The 8,832-nt window shown below is 30.5% G+C and overlaps 1 protein-coding gene across 21 annotated transcripts in view; it reads right to left on the reverse strand.

The window, feature by feature from the left end:
- Positions 1-6,708, reverse strand: part of LOC143083894 (uncharacterized) — a 31,042-nt gene extending 24,334 nt beyond the window's left edge. For 4 of the 21 annotated variants that reach the window (XM_076260287.1, XM_076260283.1, XM_076260278.1 and 1 more), the window contains exons 1-2: positions 6,656-6,708; positions 6,339-6,390 (exon numbers count right to left, since the gene is read on the reverse strand). The gene's annotated coding sequence lies outside the window, so the exon portion shown is untranslated. Of the gene's footprint in view, positions 1-2,268; positions 2,359-6,338; positions 6,482-6,655 lie in introns of those variants that run through there. The other 17 variants (XM_076260292.1, XM_076260286.1, XM_076260276.1 and 14 more) reach the window with 11 other exon arrangements.
- Positions 6,709-8,832: the final 2,124 nt, after the last annotated feature.

Genomic DNA, 8,832 nt, shown 5'->3' on the forward strand with positions numbered 1-8,832 from the left:
CTTTTATTGTTTTCCTGTAAAATTCTCTATTTTTCGTTATATTTCAGCATCAAAGCATTTTTTTTTTAATTTTTTGAGGCAATTTTTCTCTCTTTTTTCATTTCTTAGAAATATATATAAGAAGATGTGGTATGAGCGCAAATGAGACAATTTTCCATTGGTCATATTTGTAAAATTAAACCATAAAGTCAAAGTTAGCCTGTTTTTGCTCTATTCTCTTTACACCATATATGTATCCAGGCCCTTATCAATGGGAAAATTTCTTGATTGATTCAAATAAAAGAGAAACATAATCACTGTTTACCATATGAACATGATGAACTGGCAATTAAGTATTATAAGATAATTTATTACCAAATCAAACTACTGTTGAATCATCTATATTAGCAGGTGTCAGTTTTTTGCTATTGTGAGGGGTGTCTTATTAAATGGTCTTATCATTTGCTCAAAACCATAAAAAAATTGTATTTTATCAATCATATGTAAGAAATTAAATAAAATTGAGAATGGGGAATATGTCAAAGAGACAACAACCCGACCAAAGAGCAGACAACAGCCAAAGGCCACCAATGGGTCTTCAATGCAGCTAGAAACTCCTGCACCCGGAGGTGTGCTTCAGCTAGCCCCTAAACAAAAATGTATACTTGTTCAGTGATAATGGACGTCATACTAAACTCCAAAATATAATTAAAACCTACTTTCCAAGAAATCTTCAAAATTGGTACTCCATTTAATATCAATGAACCTGGGGTATTTCAAATAAATTAATTTCTGATTAACCAAAACTTAGTACATGTACAGCAACTTTAAATACTACTTATCAACTCAAATAACATCCATAAGTTAACATGAAAAGTTATCTAGATTACACTGTCATGAGTCATGACTGTAACTAGTCACCAGTAACACGATGAAGAGAGCCGTGGTGTAGTGGTTAGCGCATCAATCTACTAGCACAAAGGTTCCTGGTTCAATGCCCGATCCGCAGAGAAAATTTCAGCTCTCCCTTGACACATTTGGGAGTATAGTCTTGAAAAAAGATGATAGTCCCTTGGAAGGGATGATAAATGGCTGACCCATGTTAATAGTGAGCCATATTTCTTGTATGACGTATAAGACATCCTTGTAGATTTTGAAAAAGAGCAGGCTAATGACGCTACAAGACAGCACTCGCAACCACAAAGTAGAAATTAAAAGGGATTAATATAAGTTGCAATTACTTGTTTCCCAATCCACTATAAATAAATATGTTAAAACTAACACAATGAAAGTTATCCAGTTTGCACTGTAACCAGTAAAACAAGGAAAGTTATCCAGATTGCACTGTAACTAGTAAAACAAGAAAAATTATCCAGATTACACTTTAACCAGTAAAACAAGGAAAGTCATCCAGATTACACTTTAACTAGTAAAACAAGGAAAGTTATCCAGATTACACTTTAACCAGTAAAACAAGGAAAGTTATCCAGACTGCACTGTAACCAGTAAAACATGAAAAGTTATCCAGATTGCACTGTAGCCAATTGAAAGTGGAGAAGTATCCAGATTGCACTGTAACCAATAAATCTACACTGTTAGGTATTGGCATCACCTACACATGTATCAAATATATAGAGAAAGACAGCTAATTAATAACATACCATAAGACTTGATACATGTCTAGAATCTTTCAAGTACTAAGTACTGTGTAATATATTGCAGAAATTCAGCCAAGTACAATACTATTAATAATGTGTAATTATTTTAGTAAGACTGGTATTTATTAAATCAAGCCTCATAGTACTTATTTTGCAATTAATCACCCCTGCAATTTTCACTAAAACAAAATTAATGAAAATAGTCAACACAGTTTAAAATAATAATCAACCATGTCAGATTTTAAAAGAAATTTAGTGTAACTAGTAGTTTTTATATATATATATAGGGCAAGTAATTTCAACTGAAGTCAAATATTTGCCATTTAATTCCAGTATCTTATTGATGTCCCTTATTTGTGTCAAGACTGTCCTCAATTAGTGCATAATATTCAAAATATATCATCCGACATCCTCTCATTTTCATTTTTTAACATGCTTTTAAATATAACCTCTCCAGCATATGAAAAATAGTTCAAAGCCTAAAAAAGCTTCTGAAATAAATATTATAAATTTCAATCTTTCATTCTTTTTAAAACCTTTATGCATACTTTTTTTCTCTTTTAATTATAAAAATTACTGTTAAAACTTTTCATTTCACAACACATTATACATATAAATATTAATAACTCACCCAAATAGCAACTGAGATGAAAATGTGTAGAAGGAAAATCGAAAAATGGACAGATAAGCAGATTAGACCCCCAAAGTGTCTAACATCTGGTTCCCGTTTACTGGTGAGATAATGGATTAGCATGGGGTAACAGATTGGTAAACAATAACAAAATCATTACCCCATAATCTGTCTCCACTGTTTGATGAGGATTTTATGCAATTTATTCATATTTTCTTAATTATTAACAAATTTTTCAAATGCATGTGTGTTCGTAATTAAATAATCAGGGGAAAATAAAGAAAAAATGTTACATAATTAAAAGTATCAATGAGACATCTGATTTTAATCCAATGATAAAAATATTTCAAAGACATCTAGGATCTTTGCACATGCAATGCAGTAAAAAAAAATTTTAATTAAAATATTATGGCAATATTTCTGGGTCATAAACATATATCTGTGGTATTTCAAAGCACCATTCTTTTTTTAATTTGAAGTTTCTATAGACAAGATAGAATTTTTAGAAACTTGAGGTTACATGGTTTCTAAAGCTTGTACACAGGATAAAAAAAGTGCAAAAGATTAGTTAACTTCCAGTTGTGATAATTATCTGCAATGAAATGTTGTGTGAAATTTTGACTGTTGTACTGAACAGGATAAAACTTACTCATGCCAAATATTTCTTATTTGAGTTAAAATATAAATTTTGCACAATTTTTCCAAAACTGAAATTTAACAAATACTAAAAGGGGAAAACAACCAAAAACTGTTGAGAGGGAACTGAGGTATTGAAATATGCATAAAACAAGCTATTTCACCTGATTATATTGATTTTAATTACTAACAATTAGGTATTGTATATTTAGATTATGTTAAATATACAATTCCTTGAGGTTTATAAATAGCTTTTATAGGTTAAATTCAAATTAAACTGACCAGTTTAATGAAAATAAAACATTATAATATGTACCATGTTATAAAATTAGGATAATTTTGTTTATACTGTACTCTTTTCATCCCTTACTATGAGTATTTTTTTCGTTGGTAACAATTTTCTTAGATTTAGGAAAACTTGCTTTTTCATGGATATTTGATTTCCAGTGTACTATTCAACTTGGTAGCCAAGGGAAGTAAACCAAGCTGAGTTAACTCATAGTTAAAGGTAACTCGAATAATTCAAGCCCTTTCCGTGTCCGATTTTCTCCCACACGAGGGCTTGAACTCCTTGTGATCATTGGCCGCGTCGCCTGCTCTCTGTGAGAGAGAGCCAATCAGCGGCGATCAGGATAATGAGTCTGCGCAACTCTCTTGTAATTGTCTTACCAAACACGTGTGTTCAATTAACACAAATCCGATAATAATTAATTAACATCAATTAACATCAGTTTACATCATTTAACATCAATTAACATCCGGAACTCCTCCTTCTTTAGCTGCCAATTTAAATCAGAATTCCCATATTGCAAAGCAGTGTGAAAATTCCAGTTGACGATCTTGATCGAGGAAGACGTTCAGGCGTTAATGTAGCCTTTGTAGATCAGCGGAATATAACGACTGAATTATTCGGGTTAAGTTAAAGGATACAACCTCACCCTGCATTACTAATTTTCTATCAGTATACTACTATGGTAAATTCAATTATCTCCCTTTAAAATGTTGAAATGGGACTATATTGTGTAAAGTTGCCTGAATACAGTTCTAGCTTTTGCACAAGTTTACAAGACACATGGACAGACAAAAGTGCTCTTTATATTTAATTTTAATTTTTGGAAATAGGTGTACTAAGAATTTTCTACACAAGGAATACGTTGTAATTGACAAAACTTTATTTGGCCTTTTTAACTTTTGGAAACTAAGTCTTTTCTAGACGAAACATGTGTCTGCCGTAAAAAAATTTGAATCCTAGTATCAATGATAAATTTATTTTTCAATGGAAATAATAGGAACCTACACATGTCTTTATTGGAAGATTCTTGTGATTTTTCTTAAAAAGTTACCCCTACATGTGCCTAATCGACATATATTTGTTATATCAAGTTTCCGCTAGAAAGTCAAGTAACTAATGTAAGTTTTGCTTTACTTGAAAATCAGAGCATGATATACTACATTTGGAATTTCTTTATAGATTATTGTGTGTATTCTTTTAAGGAGGCTTGCAGGTACAAAAATTTCATCAAAAAATTAAACATTTGTTTTTGCATAACAAATTTTATTTATAACACTATTAGTTATTACTTTATGATATATGATAAAAAAATTAACCAAAAAAATTGATTTGGTTTGGCCCCAGATGATTTTTAAAATGTTTAATTCATTGAAAAAGCTCCGAATTATCTCCCTTTGGTGCAAAAATGCTATTTTTTGGCATTAAAATTGAAATATCTTTTTTTTCTCATTGGTGACCTATATTTTTGATTGTTTTTAAATGAACTATACATTAACTAAATAATTGTAAAATTTAAGCGATTTCTGTAATTAAGTTCTTTTTTTATTTCGATATTACCTCTTTTTCTCCTATTAGTTCAACAGAAAAAAGTACCTTTACAAAAATGTATGCCTCTTTCCAAGGCAGATTGTGAGCGTAAATGATTGGTGACCCCCTCTTTCTTATTTTATTTTTAAATAAGTATCAGATAAAGTTCATTTATAGAAAAAAATAGCGAAATCTTATATTAAATTAAAAAGAATGATCTAGACCCGCGAGCCCCCTAAAATATAACTTGTGTGATTTTTTTTTTTTAGAAAATATGATGTTAAATTGCAAATTTTAAAACTTGTTTTCTTGCTAACATTTCATATGGTCAAGACTATTTATAATCTTGTTTTAAATTTAATTATATCATATCTTTGTTTGAGTGCTTAAATTAAACTGCCACCCAAGTCTGGTGAAAGCCTGAAGTAGGATTTCAAGGGTCAGGTCAGCACCGCTCATGGCAGAAATCTAATTGATCCCCCAATTAATTAAGAAGTTTGACCGGTCTGTGCCAAGAAGTGATATGCAAATTAATTGATAACACATACATGTTTTTCATGTGCGACTTTATTATGCAGAATAAATATATTTTTTATGACTATCCATGCATATAGGCTGACCGTGCAAGGGCTGTATAGCCAGTCAAGGTCACTAAAAACTTCCATTTATTGTCCATTCATATGTCATGACAGACAGGTCTAGCACCACCGAACAAGAACATTTATCTCGTACGACCTTGCTCTGATGTCTAACAACTTTAGGACCTGCATGGGCTGGACCATTAGATATCGTCAAAAAGATGCCATCTATAGCATGTATAGAAAACACAGAAATTGTGCCATAGTTAGATTCAGTGCCCAAAATATTTGTCAAACTTCAGAAAATTTTTGCATGTTGTCTTTGTGTTCTGTATATAAACTGTAGCTTGCTATAACTCTGTATTATATTTGACTTCATTGGACTTTCTACATTTCATGTAATGCTATGAGTTCAGATGCAAATCATCAAAGATTTAAAAAAAGGGAGAGACCCCTGGGAAGCCAGTATCTTGAGTGATACCAGTCTGTTAAACTTATAAACATTATCATATATGAAGCATCATAAAAAAGGGGGGGGATCCGAAATCCTACATCTGCTTCTGGCGTTTAAGAATAGACCCTGATTGAACTCAAGTGGACAGGTTTTTACTCTTAAATGTGATGGAGACATATTATAAGGATAGTGATTTATTTACACAATGTCTTTTCACTTTTAAAGGCTACTCAGATTTGTATGTTAAGCCGTTATAGATAAAAGACAGACATTTTGAGGGAAAAGCATAAAATGATCATGATAATGACCTTATCTTTCAGGATGATGTCTCCTAATCATCCAGTAGAAGTGATATAAAGGGGAGGATAGTAATTTGTTTCATAGTGTAATGTTACACTCCCCCTCCCCCTTCTAAGACATCAATGTTTTACAGAAACTCATGGCAAAACCAGGAAAATCACACAGGAAATGGTATTAGTATACATATGTGGGCACAAGAATGGGATAGGATAAAAACTGTCACAAAACTTTGGAAATTTTTGAAGTTTCCATCATGTAAAATGTAAACAAAGTTTTAGCCTACCTACTAGTCTCGAAAACAAAATGGCTGCCAGGAAAATCACTTCTGTGAAAAGCTGGAATGTTCAAGAAGAGGAGTTGCCTTGTAAACACAGAACAGCAGAAGATTCATACATCACAGAAGTATCTATTTATACTTTCACCAATTTAAGGGGGTTTCAGATTTCCATAGAAACAAACATATTAAAAATCAATTTATGAAACTGTACAAAAATTAATAACTTGATCTTTTTCTTCAAACAAAATTATACAATAATTTTCAAAAACTAAAGAAGTATATTAAAGAAACTACAGAATAAGTTATAAATTTGATAAGTTTACCTTGCACGTATATCCACCACCCTGCAACTGAAATGGAATGTTCCAACACATGCATGATATCTTCTGATGGGGCATTCCATATAAAGATCTGGATGAAACATGAGAGGGTTATCACAGCTGGTCTTACTACAAACAGATAGAGATCAAGCTAATCATCTGCATAATCTAATAATCCAACATTATTCAGGAATTAATTATTGTCTAATCATTTTTATATATATATTCAATTCAAATATTTATTGTCTTATAAACTCTGAACAATAAGTTTGTGACAAATACTATAAACATACACAAAATACATTTAACAAACAAAACCATGAAAACAAAAAAAGCAAAAAAGCAAAACAATCTATCTATATGATATATAAATTATATATTTTATAAATAAATCAAGAGTCCCCTGTCTGTTTAAAATAGGACCCTAAGCTTTCTACTTCTTTTGAGGTTGATGGACAAAGAAGATATTTAATTTTTTCATTTTTTTGCCAGGACATAAAATCTGGCATATGTTTAATTACATTTTCTATAAAGTTATCTCTTTTGGTTTATCATTTTTTTTACGAACATCTTAATTCATTTTTTACAAGTAATGTTGGCCAACTTTGTTTTAGTAGACAAAATACTAATTAAAAAAAATGATATGAATATAATTCCAATTTTAACAAATTTGTTATATTGTTTATTTTTAAATTAATAATCTTATTAATATAAGTTTTTACTTAAAATATTGTTTCAATTGTAATGTTACATGAGGGGGGCTTATATATTAACATGTATGTATATATCAGATGTGAATCAAGGATTTTGACCATACAACTTTAGGAGTGTGACTTGTTAAAAGTCTATGGAAGTACCAATGTTATTATGTAACCATTATAAAATGTAGTTTCTTACAGGGTATTTTTTCTCTTAAATTGGTCCAAATTGTAACATTCTTAAAAATTCTATATATATTTATGACTAATGTCAATCATTTATATTTTCTAAAGTACCAATTTTCATGGATTTAGAAAAACTTAAATCATCATGGATATTCCATTTCATGGTTTTGTAAGATGTCTGAATATAATTCCATACAGAACATTTCTAATTTAATGAACTGTACCAAATAAGTCCATGATAATTGTTATTTAACTAAAATTTATGAATATACATATGTTTTTTAGCCTCTGTATTATTAAAACCCTTAAAAATAAAGAAATGTTAATGGATTTATAGAATTTCATACCATTATGACATAACTTTTTATTTACATTGGACATATATTAAATATTATACAGAATAAGCATGAAAAGTTAACAAAAAAACCTAACAAAAACAGGATTTTATTTACCCAGAAGTGCAAGTGAAAAAGAGACTTTACAGCAAGCATATGTACTTTAATAAATTTGTTCTGATAAAAAAATAACTGCTAATGGGAGATAACTCAAATATTTAATTCCATATATCATAGAGTAAAAGCTAAGATTGTCATTAAATTTACTTTTTGGTGATTTATGTAGCAGCAAAACTTTGTTTTGTTTTTCTCCTAATTAAGCAATATTTTAGTCCATCATTCAACATTCTCTGGAAGTTTTTAATGACCTTGACTGGCTATACAGCCCTAAACTGGTCCGCCGTTCTATCTATAGCTTCGCACCGAAGGAACGGGTTGGAGCTATTGTCACAATTGCATTAATTGGACGAATCTTACAAATTTAACGATTCGCTAATAAAATTGGCCAATTACATGTAATAGGAAATTGACCTCAAATGTTAATACTGCTAATTTTTCTTTGATTTGCTATCAGTATAATACATAATTAAATATAGTCCATGATTTACTAGTCTCGTCGAATTATTAAATCCCGTGGTCAGAATTCTGACCACGGGATTTAGGCCATACCTGTTGTCAGTGTAGCGATAAATGAACTCAACAGGGGTCCAGTTTAATACAGCTCTTGCATGGACGTTTTTTTACCATTCTTAATAATAACATGTAATGTATACAAAAAAGTTCCAATTCACAGTAGGTGACAGATTGGAAGGGGTTTATAAAATAAAGAAGAATGGACACTAAATATACAGAAACGAAGGATCTGCTACCCAAATCCTCATAGGTACTTTCTTGGGTAAACGGAAAGAAAGTCACAGAACTTAGTCACAAATTTGATAGGACAAAAAGTCACAAATAATTT

This window comes from Mytilus galloprovincialis, chromosome 7 (assembly GCF_965363235.1).
Source record: "Mytilus galloprovincialis chromosome 7, xbMytGall1.hap1.1, whole genome shotgun sequence".
Lineage (NCBI taxonomy): Eukaryota > Metazoa > Mollusca > Bivalvia > Mytilida > Mytilidae > Mytilus > Mytilus galloprovincialis.